Here is a 21,587-nt window from a genome sequence, read left to right as displayed (position 1 = left end):
GGCCAGACGTACTCGATCTGCTGTACGTGTCACAATGCAAATGCAAGCTAGCTAGTACTTTATACTATGTATGTATGTAGTGCCTTAATTATTGACAACTTGGGCCTTGTACAAGCTCATGCATATGCATATGCATGCATGCACGTACGTACGATCGAGGTGGGCATGGATAGAAGATGCATGATTCATATATACTCCGTATATATATATATATATATATATATATATATATATATATATATATATATATATATATATATATATATATATATATATATATATGATGACTGGATTGGACATACATACAGATACAGGCACAATATAATGCACTGGACGGACGTCACAAGCGACGTCTCGCCAAAAGCAGCAGCATTATAGTAGTGGTATTCAGCAGCTAGCTAGCAGAACCCCCATAACAAGAAAACAACCAACAGACGTCGTCTGCCTGTCTATCTATCTATATATCATCCATCCATGGAATGTATTACTTACTGACTGCATTGGGATGTGTGTGTATAGAGCTAGCTATGTGTATATCTGTGCATGCATAATAGGTACGTACGTAGCAGCTAGCTGAGAATTGCTTGCATTTGCATTGAAGATTTGGAGTATATATATATGTATCATCATGTAGATGTAGCCGGCCCGGCCGGCCGGGGAACCGATCGATGGATCGCTAGTCGTCGTCAGTCGAACTGGACGATGGAGCTGTAGACGTTGTCGGGCTGCCAGTCCGCTGGGATGACCTGGTCGGCGACCAGCGTCTTGCCGGACTCGTTGGTGACGCGCAGGGAGAAGGGCCCCTGCAGCGGCCGGCGGGTGTCCATCCTCCAGATGGAGCCCCAGGACTCGCGCATGGGCTCCCACACGCCGGTGGGCTCGCCGTCGTCGGGCGGGACTCCATGAGGTCCACCTGGACCACGTCGCCGTCGCCGTTCTCATACTCCACCAGCACCGCCAGGTAGTTGGGGTTGGACCCGCGCTCGATGTGGAAGGTCACCGTCAGCCCAGGGTACTGGCACGGAACCCTGCAATTGGCAATCGGCAATTGCAAGTAATTGCATGCAAACCCGGGCGGCCCGGCAGCACAACACATACATAATAATAAGTAGGTGTGGTGTTTTTTTTCGTAATTAATTAATACTATATATCATTAACTTCATTTAGCTAGCACTAGCAGCATCATTTCTACATACATATATATGCCTGTGTTGCTACTACTTGCTAGCTAGCTACACTGTCAGTGTCACCGTACTCGATCTGTCTTATTAGCTTGTTGCTGTTGTTGTTGTCATACACAGGTAGTCGTACATCTTAACTAATTAATTTTGTGGTTTAGTATGTACGACACTGATATATATATATATATGGTAGCTAGCTAGGTTTTATTTATTCGCTAGCTAGCGTAGCTACAATAAAGGTGCCTCTCTGTATATATATGGACACCCTATGAATACATACATATATACATTGATACATATGTGTCACATCCGAAATATACTGTCAAGTGTTAAGGACAAGGAAATGTTGACTTATGCATATATATAAATAATAAATGCTGATGGTGATGCCAATCTGGTGCTCACTGCTTAATTTACTTTACCTTACTTCAATTGTAATTTGCAGAGAATGTACATGTGCAAATAACCATTCAAATTAATTTTGCCACTAGCTAGCTACTTCATCAGTGTGTGTGTGTGTCTATATATATATATATTATATATATATATATATATATATATAATATATATATATATATATATATATTATATATATATATATATATATATTATTATTTAGTTTTGGATTAATTTGGGCACATGCATACATTATATATCAGTCGAAGTACATGCATGCATAGACTAGAAATCGAATAGATAGATAGATAGATAATACTACTCGGATCCGTAGGTACTTGCATTACGGCCGTTAAAGAGAGAGAGAAAAAAAGGAAAATTAATGTATTATTAAAAGATACTAACCATAGCTTTTGTGGACAGCGCCAATTAATTACCTCTTGAACTGGATGTCGATGATGCCGGCGTGCCGCAGCTCGTCGTTGCGGTCGTCTTTTGCCATGGCTCCGAAGGCGGTGCCGCTGAGGTCGAAGTGGTAGGGGGCCACGGGGTAGTAGTTCATGTCCGTGATGATCACCGTCTCCGTCACGCCGGAGCACGCAGGGTGGGCCTTGCAACGGATCTGCTTCCATACGCATGAGTGCCATGCCATTGCATGTACAGTACAGTTAGCTAGGTAGGTAGCTAAAAGACATCGTCCTTGCGTTGCGTACTGGCAATGGCAAATATAATATATGCATGCATTACAGACCTGGTAGCAGGAGCCGCATCCTTTGCCGTCCTTGAAGAGTGGCTCGTTGCCGCAGGACGTCATCGCCGAGAAAGGTGGCAGGTTCACGCCCTTGAAGCCGCACGCGCCGCCGTTGTCGTCGGGCCCCGCCCCGTTGGGGGCACCGTACCATGTCGCACGGGCGTTGAGCCACCCACCACTACTGCCGTTGCTTGCCGGCGGAGGCGTCGTCGTCGGGGTCGGGTACACGGGCGGCGGGACTGTACCAGCAGCACCACCAGGTGGAGCCGCCGGCGCAGGAGAAGGAGACGGGGTCGGGGCGGCATGGGCATGATGGGCATGGCCTCCTCGTCCGCCCTGCTTGTGGCTCTTGCCGCCGGAACTACCACCACCATTGTTGTGCTTGGCGCAGTTGCTGCCGTGAGCCACCAGCAGGCACAGCAGCGCAGCAGCCACGGCGCGGGAGCACAAGGACCACAGTACCGCCATGCCGGCCACTATCTAGTTAAATCGCTCTGCGCGCTGAGTGCTTGCCTTTGCCGGCGCGGCGGTGGATGAGCCTGCCGTCGGTTACCATGTCTCGTATTTATAGGAGAGGCGGCCGGGATTGCATTTGGAGGTCGCGGCCACCGGACGGATCGGACAGACAGACACATGAACTGAAATGGACACGGGTCACGGGAGGCGTTATTAGTTAGTTACTCCGATCCGTCCGAATCCGATCCTCGCACTTGCAAATAAAATTTCATCGCGACCAAAATTCCAGACCAGCAGCACTAGCAAACCAATCCATCGGCCGGTATGCATTCACAACAGAAACCAGAGCCAAAGCGAGCGCTACACGACGATGGGACCGGGCCGCAGCCAGCGGCGATCGCCGGCGGGCCCCGGCGCTGCTCACATGCGGGTGGAAGGGAGCGACACGCGACCACGACCTCCATCAGCTTCTGCCTGCGGGCCTGCCCACTCATCACTCATCAGCTTGCTTGCCTGCTGGCCCGTGGCCTCGGGGGGTTCACGGGCCAGCCTTCTACTTGTACCTAGCTGTGATTCATCTGCCTGCATCTCGATCCGCCACGCCCACACTTTTGATTAATTTGATTTGATACTCCTCCTCCTCTCATACTACATACATAGTATTATGTGTCGTACTAGCTTCCTTCAGAAAAAAGACATACGCAATTCTAGATCGATATATATCAAATTTAACTAAATTTATTAAAAAAATACTACTCTATATAAGTATATATCATTAGAGTCGTCCTAAAATAAATTCTCAAAGTTTACCCGTTTAATTAGGTCTCGTTTGGAAGCTCCAGCACCTGTTTTCTTTAAAAAAAAAATAGGGTAAAATAAAACAGTTGCATCTGAGGAACTCCTTAAAAACCACTCTCACAAGTCATCAATGCGAGATGGAACTGAAAATGGTATCTTTTTTTAGCAACAATTAGTATCTTCTTCTACCTCCCACTCGCTTTGATGGACCCAGCACGAGATTCTGTGAGAGCATGTTTTATGGTCTCTGTTTGGGACTGCTCCGCTCTACGTTCTTCAACCAAACAGGTGCAGCTTCACAGCACCTAAAAGGAGTGTTCCAGAAACTTCAGGTTTTTTTATGGAGCTGCTACGTGGTGAAGTTTGTGGAGCAGAGTTGGTGGACCAAACCCAAACAAACCCTTAAGAAGCTCCGCATGTAGAGTTGTTTTGCCAAACACACGGTTCATCAAACCGGCTTGAGCTCTAACAGTAGGGCTGCTCGTGAAGCCGACGTGAAAAAACGACTTCACTAGTGAATTGGAGTTGTAGTAAACAGGGCCTTAAAGTCACACGTGTGTTAATTAAACTAAACTAGTTTGCATCCTTTTCATTTCGGATGGATCGAGGTGGTACAGTACATAGGACTACTTATTAGTACTAGCTAGCTAGTTAGTAATCAATGGGATGTCATGCAGATGATTGCCAATGCAACGATGGGAGTTGTGTGTACGCATGAAGGCTTGCTGGAACATATAACAACCGCCCGCCCGGCTGCTCTGATCCATGCATGTATGCATCTGTGTTCACTTGTCTGTCAAAGGGCCGGGAAGTCAATTATTGAGCAACTCATCAAGCGTCTCTATATAAATTTCAATCTCTAAAACTCAATTTAGTATGCCATTCAATAAACATATATCCTCTTTTTTATATCTCTCGTGTCTTCAACGGTCAATTTTTCTTCTCTATATATACTCGAATAGCCTATAATAATTTTTCTTATGTGAAGAAATAATTTACGGGAAATATATTTGTGTTTAGAGAGTCATGTACAGCAACCTCTCCAAAATTAGAGAGGGAGAAGTGACTTTAGAGAACAAAAAAATATACATATAGAGTAGGTTAGAGAGACGTACTGTTGGATTTATTTTTGTCTATCTTTTTTGTTTTCCAAATTTTATGATAATAAGGCAAGTAGAGAGAGTATCTTGAAGACGCTCTTAGCTAGTAAACACCCTAGCTGACTTGCATATTATGTCTACGTGTGTGGATCAGTGTATGCAACAACGCAATGCAGCTTAGCTTAATTATTATATGATTTTTTTTTGCTAGAAAAGCAAGCGGATATATATGTATGTATATCTCGATCGTTCGAGGATTATTGGAGATGAATTGTACAGTGTGTTTGTATATGCTGATCTGATCGCATGGCGTGATGGATGCGCCGGCGCGTAACGTCGGCATATATACCCGTCCCGTGACAACGCCCGTACGTTCACCCGTGAATCCAAATGCTCCGTCCATCCATCCGAATACATTATTGCATTACATTACACGCAATCGTCGCCGTCGGCCTCCCTATCTAATTAAGGTTTTATTACTACTTCATTTATTTTTATATATATACTGACTGGCTGGCTGGCTTCGCTGGCTGCTTCACATTATTTGTTCATCTATCTATCTATATATCGTCCTGTTCGTTTGAGTTTGTTTGGCTGATAAGCCATAACTGAAAGTATTGTTGGCTGATTTGGTCTGAAAGAAAAAATATTGTTCGTTGGCTAAAAAAGTACGACTTATAAGCTGAACAAGCCCAAACGAGCCGGGCGCATATCATCAGACGATGTCGTCGTCGATGTGTCATATATGTATGTGCTGAGAGAATTAATTAAGAGAAACTGCAAGCGATGCGACGAAGAAAAAACAGCACTAGTGCTAAGCTACTCACCGGACCGTCACGGGTACATACATCGATGCTACTACTAGCTTAGCTGCTGAGAGTGGAGTACAAACGCTACGATACATCGATGCCAGCCCAACTCGCATCGGTGACAAAGGCCCATCCTAAGTAGCCCATGTCGGGTCCCTCGAGGCTTCAAAGGATGGGCTTCAATTCCTTGGGCCGGCCCTTTCTTCTTCTTCTTCTTCTTCTGAAACTTAAATCAAAGCTTAATCGTCACTGCTTGCAACTTGCAAGAAATTTGGACTTGGACTTGGACATGGACAAATTATGAAAACATAAGCAGATTTTGGTGTCAACCAAAAGAAATCAAGATCTACTACATTCCTCATTTGCTCTAAATCAAACATGCTCTTAAACCTAGTATAAATTACACTATTGATGTCGTTTTTAAAGGATGGTTTCCTTAAGCAATCAGTGTGGTTTCCTTAAGCTAGGACCAGCTGATCCAAGCCACAGGAGAGAGAGAGAGGAGAGGGAGAGGGAGAGAGAGAGAGAGAGGGAGAGGGAGAGAGGGGGGGAGAGCGAGCGAGCGAGGGAGGGAGGGAGGGGGAGGGAGGGAGGGAGGGAGGGAGAGGGGGAGGGGGAGGGAGAGAGAGAGAGAGTGAGAGAGAGGGGGAGAGGGGAAGGGGGAAGGAGAGGGAGCGAGAGAGAGAGAGGGGGGAGGGGGAGGGGGAGGGGGAGGGAGAGTGAGAGGGAGGGAGAGAGAGAGAGAGAGAGAGATGAACCGACAAAAGGGTGCATGGTTTCGTTACAACTAATGAGCCAAGAAAAAATATGTATAGTTTTTACAAGAGCACCACATTCCTATAGATAGACATCAAATCTGTATAATCTATACTAAAACATTTCAGAACTGCAACAGACAGCCACAACACTGTCAACACCCATTCTAACTTAATACAAGTCATTTGTTAGGCTAGTGCGTCAAGGAGAGGGATCTGACAAAGTTATTCATCAACAACCAATCTCTGTTAGAATCGAATGTGTACCTTTGTGTAACCCGTAGATCCAGGGACGACCTCTTCCTTTAGGGTTCCTCTAGTCGCCCTGGGATAGTAGCGTCGTGACCTCACGAACACCGGTGCCGAGGCAGCCCCGGTTCGGTGGCGAGGTATAGTGGTGGCGGCGGTAACGCTGCAGGGGTGACGGCGGAGACCCTGCAGGGGGCGACGATGTCGTCGGTGGGCACATCCCGTCGCTGGCAGCACCTCTTTTGGGTCGATTTAGGGTTTTCTGTAGGTGGGTATGGCGGCTTCGTTGAACCTCATAACTCGAGCCTTGATCCCCACCTTCCTTTTATGTGTGCTGTGCGATAGGGGCCCACCAACCGTATTAGGGTTGGGCTTCCCCGATCATGGAACAGAGACAAGGGCCCAATAGACCGTTGGGCCTATTGGTGGAGATCAACTAACATTCTCCCCCTTGATCTCATTTCATCTTTCAATTTCATATCATTTACTTTTGTTCATTCCATTATAGATTAGCGCATAGAGCATGTCTCATCGTCACGGTCCATTGCCGATAGACTTAACAGCTACAACACACTACTCTGCTCTGAAATAGATACTTATCTTTGGGCCTTCTTTTGTCTAGGAATTTTAGCATTTCTCTTAAACCCATGCTAGCTATATGTTCTCTGAACACCATGTTCTCTTAACATGTTGGGTGGTAAGCCTTTTGTAAGCGGATCCACGAGCATCTTTTATGTACTTATATGCTCAAGACTTATGACTTGATCTCGGACTTTATCTTTCACAACATAATACTCTATGTCAATGTGTTTGGCAGCACCACTTGACTTATGTTGTGAGCATCCTGTACTGCCAGATTATAATTACAGTATAACTTTAGTGGTCTATAGATGTCATCAACCATCTTTAAACCGGGTATGAACTTCTTTAGTCAGTTCACCTGCCCGTTGCCTCATAACACGCTACAAACTGTTATACATTGTGGACGATGTAGTGACAGTTTGCTTTAAGCTTTTCCATGAAATACCTCCCCTCTGCGAGATGATAGAAAATCCACGTCTGGATATATATTCACTCTCGCATAATCAGAATCTGAATATCCCACTATGTGGAGTCAATCAGATCTTCTATACGTCATCATGAGGCCTTTCATTCCTTGCAAATAACGCAAGACTTTCTTTATCAATTTTAGTATTCTGTTCCAGAATTGCTCTAGAATCTGCCAAGTAAAAACTCGGTAACAAATGTCAAGTCAGGGCGCGTACATATTTGAGCATGTTGCAAGCTTCCGACAGCTGAAGCATATGGAACCACTTTCATTTGATTGAGCTCATATTGATTCCTGGGGCATTGAAAATCCCCATATCTGTCGCCCTTGACTATAGGAGTAGGTGAGGGACTGCATTTGTGTATACTGAATTTCTTTAAGATTCTTTCTATGTATGTCTTTTGTGATAGTCCTAATACCCCATTTTCTTCTATCTCGATAAATCTCGATCCCTAGAACGAACGAGGCTTCACCAAAATCTTTCATATCAAAATTTTGAGGACAAAACTTCTTTGTCTCCAGTTGTAGACTGACATCACTACTAGCAAGTAAGATATCATCCACATATAGGACAAGGAAGATAAACTTCCCATTCTTAAACTTTGTATAGACACAATTGTCCTCTATATTTTCTTTAAAACCCAAAGTGCCTTATTGTCTGATTAAAATTCAAGTACCACTATCTTGAAGCTTGTTTTAATCTATAAATAGATTTCTTTAGGCGACATCACATTCGTTCTTTTTCTTCCATGACTAAATCTTTCAGTTGTGCCATGTAAACATTTTCCTCTAAGTCTCTGTTGAGAAATGTCGTCTTTACATCCATATGATGTAATTCTAAATCGTAATGTGCCACTAATGCCATTATAATTCTGAAGGAAACTTTACATGAGACTAGAGAAAACGTCTCATTGTAATCAATTCCTTCTCTTTGCATAAAGCCTTTCGCCACAATTTGCGCTTTATATCTCTCTATATTCCCTTGAGAGTCAAGCTTTGTTTTGTAGACCCATTTACAGCCTATTATTTTGGCTCCTTTAGGAATTATTTCCAAGTCCCAAACTCTATTGGCATTCATTGATTTTATTTCATCTTCCATGGCCTCAAACCACTTTGATGAATGATCACTTCTCATGGCTTCTTCAAAAGAGGTGGAATCAACCTCCATTTGAAATTCCTTAGTGTTGTACACTTCATAATCAACAGAAATAGCTAATTTACTAACTCTTTGAGACCTTCTAGGGGCCTCCACATTTAGCACATCTTCTGTTTGAGGCTGTTGTTGCTCCCCCTCATGTGTGGCAATAGGTTATATAGGATCCTAAAGAACAGGTTCCTTATTTTCATTCATTGTTGCCACAGGTGGAATAACAACAGGTGCTGACACCATAGTATCTTGCACTATCAGTGCAGCGACAACATGTAGTGAGAAAATTGGCTCATGAATTATTGAAGTGGGCGCATACACCCACTTCACTTCAAGGTCAGTTTCTCGAGCTACCATGCTCCCCCTCATCTTTTCATCCTCTAGGAAAATAGCGTGTCTCATTTCCACAAACTTTGTGTGTCTCTCTGGACAGTAGAAATGAAAACCTTTTGACTTTTCTATGTAGCCAAACAAATGGCAACTTACTGTTTTGGGATATAACTTCCCAATGTTTGGGTTAAATACTTTAGCCTCAGCAGGGCTCCCCCCCCCCCACACACAAGTGGTTTAGTGAGGGTACTCTTTCTGTCCACAACTCATACGACGTTTTGGGCACCGACTTACTTGGTACTCTTTTGAGAATATGAATGGGGTTTTTAACGCCTCCATCCACAGGCTCAACTGTAAGGTGGAGTAACTTATCATACTGCCCACCATACCCATCAGGGTATGATTGATTCTTTTAGCTACTCTATTGTGCTGAGGTTCGTCCGGTATAGAATACTAGGCTACTTTGTCATTCTCCTGTAAGAACCTTACATAAGGTCCAGGAACTTTGGCCATATGGGGTATGCCGACCGTAGTACTCCCCCACGGTTAGACTTGACTATCTTTATCTTTAAATTGCGTTGGATTTCAACTTTTGCCTTAAATATCTACATTTATCCAATGCTTCTATTCTTTCTTTGATTGGATAAATATATACAAAACGGAAGTAATCATCAGTGAATGTTATGAACGAATCATTACCATCCACACTCTTTACAGGAAACTAACCACAGATGTCTGTGTGAATAATCTATAAAATTCCTATGTTTCGTTTGTCATCTTTCTAAATCTTCTTTACATACTTTTCTTTTATGCATTCTCTGCATTGTTCTAAATCTGAGAGCTCTAATGGAGAAAGAATATCTTCTTAACTTATCTTTCTATTCTCTCCCTCGAAATATGGCCTAAACGACAGTGCCATAATTTCGACAACGCATCGTGAGCTCTCTTATGCCACCACTTCCAGATTAACACTCTATCACTAGCTGCTTCATCAACTGAGTGGCATATATCTTTGAAGAGCTAGTGAACTGACTCTTTATAGCCAATGAACTGACTCTTTATTCTATCGAGATACTCGGTGACCGTGTCATATTCTGGGATTGAACCCATAATTACAGGTTCAATCATGTTCTTTATCACAGCCAAACACTTCTTATTGGCAGTGACCCACTTCCTATGCTCAAAAGGCATAGGACATCTTTTGGAATTCAAAATCCCTTTCTTTAGTTGTCCAAGTGGCATCATTCTCTTTTGTCTCCCTCACTGGTGCCACAAACTCAGTGGAATACGGTGAGGTGACTACCCAGTCCACCTTAGACAAGATGAAAACTAGGTCAAAACTTTTCTTAACATAAAATTAACACCATTTGCATGTCTTGATTCCAACGTTGGTCAAAATCAAAACATACAACTATTCTTATACACTAATTCTACATCACCATTGGGCAGAAATAGAATTAATGTATAAATCATTAACTTTCACAATTGTTCTTACACACTAATTCTACATCACCGTTGTGTAGAAATAGAATTAATGCATAAATCATTAACTTTTACAACTGTTCTCATACACTAATTCTACATCACCGTTGGGCAGAAGTAGAATTAATACATAAATCATTAAAATTATCAACTTTTCTTATACACTAATTCTACATCACCGTTGGACAGAAGTAGAATTAATGCATAAATCATTAAAATTATGATATTGTTATTAACAATGTTGGTCAGAAAATAACAACATCATAATCATGTCAGAACTCTTTTCTCCAATTAAATACCACGTTGGTTCAAAACAACTAGAGAATCAATAATTTCTTTAGCAGCGGAAAAACTTTCTTTTTCTCCAATTAAATACCGCATTGGTTCAAAAAAACTGGAGAATAAACAACTTTTCTTTGGCTGTGGAAAAACTCTCTTTTTCTTGAATTTTACCCACAGGGAAAATTGCTTTTTCTATTTTCTTTAATCCATTAATCAATTTCCAGGAAATAAACATTTACTGTAAAAACTTTCCTTTTCTCCAGTTAAATATCGCATTGGTTCAAAATAACTGGAGAATAAACAACTTTTCTTTGGCTGTGGAAAAACTCTCTTTTTCTTGAATTTTATTTTTATTTTGAGTCAATTTGCATTTTCAATTTTCTAGAAAAAGAAAAAAGGAAAATACGGGCTCATTTCTTTCTTTCTCGGCCCAAAACCGGCAAAAGCCGGCTCGGCCCGCCTCTCCGCGCGCGCGCAGGCCGCACCCAGGCCGCTACCTGGGCCTGGGCCGACAAAGTGCCGTGGCGCGCTCGCGCCCGCCTGGGCCGGCGACGGCCCGATCAATCTTGGCCGTCCGCGCCGATCCGACGGCCGAGCGTCGATTTCGCGCGAACAAAACCGCAGCCGTGGCCTCCGCCCAGAAACCCTAGGTCATTTGGCCGCTCTGCTTCTCTCTCTTCGCCGCTCTCCACTCCTCTCTTGCGCCATTCTTTCTTCCTCAGCGCATCTAGCAGCGACCGAGAGTGAGACAGCGAGCGAGCGAGCGGGCGGTGGAGCAAGCATGGCGCCGTCGCCGGTGCGCGTGCTCCCCAACGGGTGAGCACGCCAGCGTCGAGCGGCCTGGCCGCAGCGCCCCCCGGCTCGGCTCTTCTTCTCCCGCACCGGCGAAGGGCCGGTTCGGCTCTTCTTCTCCCGCGCCGGCGAAGGTGGGTCTGTCCCCTTTTTCCCTTCTTCCCTGTCCCCTTCTCTCTTCTGGGATTAACCCGTGGTGGGGATGGGGTCAAAATTAGGGTTAGGGTTTCGCTTTTTGATTCGATTCGGCCGATTCGGTTTTCTGTTCTTTTGATTTCTTTTTCTTTTCGTTCATCCGAATGGGGATCTAGGGTTAGGGTTCGGTTCCAACCCCTGTTTTTTTCTTTCTTTGGATTTCCTTTCTTTCTTCTCGGATTCAACCGGTTAGGGATGAGGATTCGTTCTAGGGTTAGGGTTTCGGCTCTGTTCATCTTAAGGCCGAAACCTTTTCTTTCCCCCTTTCTTTAACCCAGTTAGGGTTAGGGTTAGGGAACCCCTTCTCTGTTCAGATCCGAAAGGATGTGTTCGATTCTTTTCTCTTCTTCTCTGATCCGAACACATATCTTTTCTGTTCTTGCCGTGCGCTAGTGTAGAACAACGGTGCGGCCATCTTTTCCCCCCGCGCGGTGGCGGTGGTGATCGGTAGACAGTGACTTCCGCCACCCCGGTCACTCTTTCTTTCTTCTTTTACCCGATTAGGGTTAGGGTTACACAGATGCAACCTAACTCTGGTACCACTGTTTGTAGATCCAGGGACGACCTCTTCCTTTAGGGTTCCTCTAGTCGCCCTAGGACAGTAGCGTCGTGACCTCGCGGACACCGGTGCCGAGGCAGCCCCGGTTCGGTGGCGAGGTACAGTGGTGGCGGCGGTAACGCTGCAGGGGTGACGGTGTCGTCGGTGGGCACATCCCGTCACTAGCAGCACCTCTTTTTGGATCGGTTTAGGGTTTTCTGTAGGTGGGTATGGCGGCTCCGTTGAACCTCGTAGCTTGAGCCTTGATCCCCACCTTCCTTTTATGTGTGCTGTGCGACAGGGGTCCACCAACCGTATTAGGGTTGGGCTCCCCCGATTAGGGAGCAGAAACAAGGACCCAATAGGAGCCTATTGGTGGAGATCAACTAACAATCTCCACTCATTTTACATTGGTGGTAACGATGCAGAGGACACACCACCCAGGAGGCAGCTCCATGTCACCACGATTTGGTTTCATGTACCTACCTAGAGTACAAGGTGCATGGACATGAGTGTTAAATGAATGATTTAACTATACCATCAAACGTTGCTCCATCAAAATATAAATAAGTTGCTTTAGGGTCCATGTGGTGCAAACTCTTCTAATTTCAACCTTGAGTATTCAAACAATCAAAATAGTTTTAAAATCTAACATTTACGCCACCAGAATACCTTTTACGTATCAACATAGAAATAGAAATTGCTTCAAAGGGCAGAAAATAGAGCCCCGGGCAAAACAGGTTACATAGTTATCTTTGGTACAACTTCTCGAAAGCAGCACCGTATGTGTAATGTGTCAAACAACTAGGGGCAGAAATCAGACATAGCATCTTGCTCATCTATCGCCTGTTGACACACATCATACCTACATGCCTATTAACAGATATTATTCAAAAAAAAAAGACAAACTCATAAATACTTTACTATCCTTTTTCACACACTTGTAAGCTGTGGCATTCAAATTTATCTCGTCAGCCATTACAACAACCAGTTCATCTATGTATCTCAAGAGTGAAGGCAAAACAACCCAAAAGTAGAAGTCAACCAAGTATCAATAAATAAAAACAAAGGAAGTAAAGAACACATATGAATAGATCCAGTCCAACAGAAAAGGCCAAAAAGGAAGAAACGAAAAGGCATTAGGACAGCAGCAACAGAAAAGTTGTCCTAATAGTCTAGTCCTCAAGAAAACAGTTCCTAATTTCCTATGAAACCATATTAATCTTTCTGAACTTAACACCTTTCCAAGAACTAAGAAAATGAATGTTACTATTTATATGGGGAAAAAAGCGCGCGGGGGGGGGGGGGGGGGGGGGGGGGGGTCGTAGCTTATATGATTATAAGAGCATTTTACTAATTTACGCATTCTCTCCTCAGCAACCAAACCAAATATTAACACAGGTAAATGTTTGTTTATTTGGTAGGAGTACTGAGGATTCTGCCAGCAATTCTTAGATTACACCATTTATGACTAAAATCCAAGGATTTTTGGATCCCAAACCACAACTTTTGACATGGGGCTAAGCGGGATCAAGCCAATATTACAAGTATAAATAACAAGTTAATTCAACTGATACCGAACGAAAATAATATAGTGCAACTGTAAAAAAAGGACTCAAGTATAAAAGTACATCAAAGTTAACTAGCATTAAAAAAAACAACAGATTGTAAGTAGCACAAGAACTGACATGGAAATTGGGAACATAAGTTACCATGAGGATTGACTGACTGAGATTGAGGGTGTCCAACAGGCTTAAAGAAAAGGGCATTGGCCAAATTCTAGTCAAAGGCGTACTTGTGCGTTTCATACAGCTGGTACAGAAAGGGGGGGGGGGGGGGGGGGGGGGGGGGGGGGGGGGGGGGGGGGGGAACAAGGGATGCAGACCAACCTTATCTTGAAACTTGCTCTCCTCATCACCATGCAAATGAACCCGGTGGAGTCATTCTTAACACTATCCCTCTATTCCTAAGAGCACATAATGTAAAATTTAGCAGCTAGCCCAAAATAAAAACAATTGACAGTAGAGAGAGCAGCGTATAAAATGAAGTAAATAAATATGCTTGCATACCATAGACTACGAGTGCAGCAGCTGACTATATACACCCTGTTCGCTTGGGCGTGTTTGGCTTATAGGTCGTACTTTTTTAGCCATTAAATAATATTTTTCTCTCACACCAAATCAGCCAACGGTCTATAACTTATCAGCCATACAAGCCCAAACAAACAGTGGATGAGGTGACTGGTCCTGGTGCACGGCCATACAGGCTGCAAGCCTGCAATCATCGATTGCGGGTGACCACTTGCCGCTGCTCATGTGGTATTGTGCAAGCTAAGATAGGGTTGTTCGTAGACAACATTCATTGTCACCCTTAACTGTAGACAATACCTTAGAAGAGACGCTCATGCACCTTAGAATTTATTTGGGGGAGGGGGGGATGAAGCTGCGAGTAGTCGGTCAGAGGATTGGGTCTCGGAATATGACGATAGAGCCGCCTGCGTTGTTGGGCCGCTCGCTAGCAAGGCCACGGGTAGCTAGATGCAAAGGAACGTAACTTTATCAGCGGGCCAGAATATCCTCTGCTCTTGTTTGCTGCCCACTTTCCTACCAAGCCCTTGTTTAGTTCCACCTCAACTTCCAAAAAGTTACTATAGTACCTGTCACATTGAATGTTTGTGGCCCGTGCATGGAGCATTAAATGTAGACGAAAAGAAAAACTAATTGCACAGTTTGGTGGAAAATTGCGAGACGAACGTTTTGAGCCTAATTAGTCCATGTTTGAACACTATTTGCCAAATAAAAACGAACGTGCTACAGTAGCCCCAAAATCCAAATTCACCCAACTAAACAAGGGCAAAAACACTTTGTTGCATTGCAAACAAAAGTTTGAAGCACTCGCCAGATATACGTTGCTCATGATCTAATGGAGTAACCCATATTCTTTTTTTTGCAAAAGAAAATCCTCTAAAATTTAAAAATGCTCTAAGTCTTCGGATACTACTGGAACGGCCAGGATGGCCAAAAGCATATGCATGAGCTATATATAACTAGAACTTGTCAAAGGGTACTATCTAGATCCACGAATTTTGAAAATTCCGTAGTAATCTATTTGGTCTGTAATTGGACCCGCGGTGCACCATTTTACATGTTTAGGAATATGTGATGCATCATTTAATAAGTTTAGAGGCCAAAAAATATGTTTCCAAAAGACGTGGATGTAAGTGGCACCTTTTGACAATTTCAGAGACCACCGATGTATTTAGCTCAATAAACAATAACAATAATGATAATAATAATAATAATAATAATGATAATGATAATAATAATAGCCAGATACCCTTAACGACCGTAATTAAAAGACTCTTAACATTTCCGACCGTAATTAAAATAATGACTAGGAGACCACAGTAGTCATGAGCTTCGTTTTGATTTTGAACAGTATTTAATTTAATGATAAGCACAGCAGCGATGGATGAAGAGATGCGTAGCACGCGAGCAGTGGATCGGAGTTGTTGATGCCGCCGGCGACTACTGATATACATAACACATGCATCCACACGGATCTTATCAACCACCACGTTCTTCGTTGCCTTATCATCGATATCTTTGGTACACTCGTGACAAATTAAAGATTTGTGTGCTGAGGATCTTTAATTTGTATATCAGCGGACGGTAAATTTCAATCGGTTTTACTAATCACGGCATGACAATTTACTACTACGCGATAGAGAAAATATACCTAATATTAAATAACAAAAAAAAAAAATCTTTGGTCTCTCACTCTCTTTACTGTCTTCCCTGTATGTCCGTCGCTGCCTCTCCCTCGTCTTCATTCCTCACTCTCACCTTTTTGCTTTGATTTTAATGGTGAAAAATCTTTGTTGACGTCGTCGTCGCACCATTCATTTATTGGCCAATTCAATGACCATCCGAGCCGGCCATTCACGTTGTCGTGGCACGCATGCGGCGCGTATGGCTCGTCTTCCACCTTTCTGTAGGGTACACACAGTAGCCACATATTTATATTATTAAGTCAATCTCTTGCCAATTTCCTATTTGAGTTTTTTTTTGAAAATTTCCTATTTAAGTTAATTTTCCATCTGGGGTTACTACTTTATTGCAATATCATTTATTATAGACCTTAGAATTTATTTGACTTAAGATTAGGCCATGATTAATTAAAACAAAACAAAAAAAAAAAATAGCTAGAGCACATTATCATTGGTACAGCAAGTACCGTAGTATAACAAGAGTTGTATGTTGCATTGTAATGCACGGACATATTTTACGAAGTTGTTATAAATAATAATCTGTGGAAAGGAAGGAGGCCGTCATATCATAATAAGGTACTAGCAAGCTACCACATGCCTATATAGAGATAAGTACACTACCAATATATCATCTATCTATATACCATATCAATCCACATGGTTAATTAGCTAGTCGCGAGAGGACTCATGTCCGATGCATTGCATGTTACTCCTCTATATATACACAATGTGCATGATGCAATGGTGAGGGTCCTTGCATGCATGCATCTCGGCTCTCTATCTTAATTTAACTGGAGTGAGTACATGTACATCTCTCTCTCTAGTCTAGAACTACAAGTGCGTGCATCTACATCTAAGAGATCGACCATGCATGTGTGCGTTATATATTGCTAGCTAGCTACTACATACTATATATATACGCCATTTGCTTCTCGGGCCTCGTTTAGATTGTAAGTTTTTTCACTATCTCTTCATCACATCAAATCTTTGGACATATGTATGGAGTATTAAATGTAGATAAAAAAAATAATTAATTACATAGTTTGATTGTAAATTACGAGATGAATCTTTTGAGCCTAGTTAGGCCATGATTGGACAATAATTATCAAATACAAACAAAAGTACTACAGTGCGAAATACTGATTCCTAACCTCAATCTAAATGAGGCCTCGATCCTACTAGCTTAGCTGTCGATCTTGATCTGTGGTACGGTACGGCACCTATGGCTACCTGCTACGTACTTTTTTTTTCGAAGAATTCCTGCTACGTACTTTCATGTTCTCCGCCACCGCCACCATGCAGTGCAAACCATACATGATACTACATGTGAATACCATTCCGGAGGCTATTAATTGCCTTTATTTTCCTCTTTGGAAAGAATCATTCCGGTATGTATATACCGTCCTATATATACCGGTGTATTATCACTCAAATTACCTACGTACCGACAGGGAAGTAAAAACACTAACTTCCCAGACAGCAGTGAACTGACAGGAAATAACCGACGGACGGGACGGGGTAGAGTAGTGACACACAGCAGAGAGAAATTAAAAATTGCGTCGTGACAGTGTATGGAGTCCACAGACGGAGCTTAAAGTGCTGTTAGCTAGCTCTCTCCTCTCTCGCTCAGTTCGTTTGTCTTATAAGTCATATATTTTCAGTTAATAAATAGTATTTTTTTCTTATGTCAATAATATTTTTAGTGGTAGCTTATCACCTAAGTAAACAGTCATCTGTATATCTAATCCGTGGCAGGAAGTTATGCCCATGCCACATTGGGGGTAGAACGGTAGAGAGAAGAAAAGAAAGAAACAAAGAAAGAGACGATGCCTGCATGATGGCGATCGATGATGGTGTAGCAGGCAGGGTAGCCATGTGCGTGGCACTGGCCGGGGTGGGGGAGATGCGCGGCAGCGGCGCCAAACCCCAACAACATCGACATGGCAGCCACGCGTAGCAATGAGCATATGCTTGCACGATCTGGCTGGGCCTGGGCGGCAGAATTTTTTATTTTTTAGTTTTTTTTAATTTTCATAAACATATCTCCGGTAACATTTCAAAATCCAGATCCTCAGCTCGGTGTCATTATTGCTGGCGTCGAGCTTATATGTCTCGGCGCTATTGTTGCTGGCGCCGAGCTCTTGGGCTCGACGCTGACGTGGCGGTGATTTGGCAGGAAGCTCGGCGCCGTAGATCTTGGCGCCGAACTTGGCGCCATAGATCTTGCCGTCAAGCTTGGCGTCGTAGATCTTGGCGCCGAGCTCGGCGCCGTGGTTACTGACGCCAAGCCTGTCTTACGTATGGGCCCCAATCATTTCTCTCTTCCTCTCCCTGTCTCTCTCGCACCGTCAGCGCCCGCCCGAGTAGCGCACAGCAGCCAGCGCCCGCGCCCTCTCCCGCCCCCTGGCCGCCCACGCAGCACGCCCCTCACCCTCGCTAGCACCCGCGCCCTTCCCCGCCCCTCGGCTGCGCCTGCACTCGCGCCCGCGCCCTCTCCCACGCCGGTCGCCGCGCCCGCGCCATGTCACCCACGCCCCGCCCGCTGTGCCGTGCCGTGCCGCCCACGCCCGTCCATCGTTACCGTGCCGCCCGCGGCTGCCTTGACCGCGCGCCGCGCGGCGCCGTGCCCGCCGTGCCATGGCCGCGCCGTGCCAGCCTCGCCGCGCGGAGCGCCGGCCATCCCGCGCCCGCGCCAATCGCCGGCCCCGGGCACCTGCAACGCCCGGCCGTTGCCACCGCCGGCCCCGGCACCTACAGCGCCCCGCCGTGCCACCGCTGGCTTGGCTCGTCGGCCTCACCCACGCTCGGCGTCCGCTGCGACTCCGTCAACGTCCGCGACTCCATCGTTGGACAGGTAAAAATTATGAAGTTGCAATGTACGTACTTAGTTAGCTTTGATTGTAGTATAGTAGTTTTGGCATTTGTTATTTACTAGTTAATGTGACGACTCAGGTAGCTGATTTAGTTAGTGAGATAGATATGTAGATAGATAGAAACATAGATACATTGGTATAGTTAGATAGCTACTTAGATAGTTAGTTATATATTTAGTTAACTAAATAGGATCTAGCTATTTAGTGAGTACGCTGTATCTATTTATGTAGTTATTATCTTATTTACTTAGTTTGTAGTTAGAAAGTACTTATTAAGTACTATCTATCGTCTAATTTGGACTAAAGGACATATGTTTTGTTACGTGTTTGAAATAGATGGACAACCTAGTGACCATATATTATGGAGGCACCGTTGAAAGCGATCGCTATAGATATGTTGAGTTTGTTGACATGAAAAGCGTGCCTGTGCTACATTCTCGACTGGCGTTGACTTACACAAGTAAGTGTTTTGCTATTTCAAATGTCTCGTGATGGTCCATTTCCATTAATATGGTGACATGTACATGGATTCAAATAACGATGACATATGTGCAGGTTGGATCGTTAGAAGAACAGAAAGATTTTTGACTGGGAGAAGCACCACCAGTACTACATTGAGCAATGGGAGCAGATGCACGGCAACGTGGACGAGAACAACGAGCCGCACATGAATCGTGAGTTCAGGCGGTACCAAGCTTGGTACCAACATGCGACACATTGCAGGCTGAGGCTACAGTGGACAGAAGATGACTACGCCGACATCGAGTCCTTCGACGACGAAGACACGACGTACGACCAGTCTATTCGTGCAGGAAGGTAGGTGGAGGCAGGACCAATCTTGGACAAAGTGGTAAGTCAATTGTCTTATTTTTCTACGTTAAGTTGCATACCAATACATTATGCATTAGAGGTATCTATTTTAGTTAGTGCCACCTTCGAGCCGTAGCATCCTTATAATACGTTAGATTCTTATACAAAAGAAAACAAAACATGTTTCTATCTATTTAGAAGTATTATTACTGAGAACTTTGTTGTAGGGCAATATCCTCAAATGCTCCGTTGAAGACATCGAGCGCTTTCGTCCGAGAGTCAGGGACGACGACACGCGTAGCTTCCTAGATCTAAGATTCAAAATATTCTTTCAAATATATTATTAATACGTTAGATTCTTTCAGTTAACATAATTTTATACAACAGAGGCTGTCACGTCGGCTACGCCGCGTGGCTGCTCGTTGTGGTTGCAGGACAGACACGGCGCAAGATGTGTACATTCCTTCTGTAGGCAGAGGAGGCTTAGGTTCCTCTAGCCAAGCACCTACAGGGGACGAGGACGAGGACAAAGATGAGGACGACGACGATGACGTGGACCAGAGGCACGGGGAGCTTGGCCCCTCTCAGCTCCAGGATGCTCCCTCAACTCAACCTACATAGCCTCCAGGCACTAGGCGACGCTGTCCACCTGACACTTACACTCCAGGTACGAGCGCTCTCGGTCATAAGGGTAAGGGTAAGACTAGGAGGCAGTGAGGATTTATGGTAGATGTTAGTATGTACTATTATGGATTTTGTAGTCACTTTCCTTTAACTGTTTAGGACTGTATGGACATTGTGGACTATTGGACTATGCAGGACATGTTATGTTGATTATGATGTTCGATGTGGTTATATTGCGCTCTTTGAAAGATTAAATATTTGGATTATATAATGATGTCTCTGTTTGTAACTGTGGATGCTCCTGAAACAAGAGAAACTCTTGCGAATTTTTTCGTGAATCATTAATTATACTACACTGCTAAAAAGGAACAAATGTAGTACACAGATTAAATATAAAACTACTAGAACGTGTATAGTCCAATCGTATCGTACAGACTGTCGGGAGTTCCGACGTGCGCAAATAGCCGGCCACAAAAACCTAGGTGTCGGGACTCCCGACTTGGGTCGGGACTTCTGACTCACGTCGGGACTTCCGACGGCCACAGTCACTGCGCAGGCTAAGTGACTGAGCATCAAGACTTCCGACATGAGTCGTGACTTCCTACGGTCGGGAGTTCCAGCTTACGTCGGGACTTCCGACACCAACAGTCACTGAGAAATATTCTACGTGCTCGTGGAGTGCTAGAGTGTCTCTCTTTTGATTTTATTTTTATGCTTGAGCACTCTATCTTCCTCAGACCAACTAAGTTTATATCCCTCTTTATAGTGCGGTGGATCCTAAACTCAAAAACAAAAATAAAATCTTTGGAGAGCGCTTTGAATTCGTCCGCCTTTACAACTTTAAGAATTGAGGGATACCATTTCATCTTTATCAACTCTTTGAATCTTTCATGAGACTAATAGCTATGACATATCTCATTAAGATCACATTAGTCCCTAATTTGGATGTTATCAATAGACCAAAACCCACATAGGGGGCGAATGCACTTTCAAATCCTCAGTCTAAAATATACTGAGTAAGCAACTCATCATCCGAGTACCAGTCCTCTACCACAACCTTGTTGCTGTGGCTAGGCTCACCTGCATTGCTCTGACCTACGTGTCGCCTGTAGTAAGCGGCCTCCACTTCATCTGCGGCCTCTGTGGCATGAGTGAAGAACGCGTCGTCATCCTCCTCCACCTGCAAGCTCGTCTCTGCTAGA

General features: G+C 44.1%; 1 pseudogene; it reads right to left on the bottom strand.

The window, feature by feature from the left end:
* Nucleotides 1-540: 540 nt before the first annotated feature.
* LOC136451017 (expansin-B7-like) lies at nt 541-2,876 on the bottom strand (annotated as a pseudogene).
* Between the last annotated feature and the right edge of the window lie 18,711 nt (nt 2,877-21,587).

This window comes from Miscanthus floridulus, chromosome 1 (genome assembly GCF_019320115.1).
Source record: "Miscanthus floridulus cultivar M001 chromosome 1, ASM1932011v1, whole genome shotgun sequence".
In the NCBI taxonomy this organism is placed as follows: domain Eukaryota; kingdom Viridiplantae; phylum Streptophyta; class Magnoliopsida; order Poales; family Poaceae; genus Miscanthus; species Miscanthus floridulus.
This window is presented reverse-complemented; position numbering and strand designations above follow the sequence as displayed.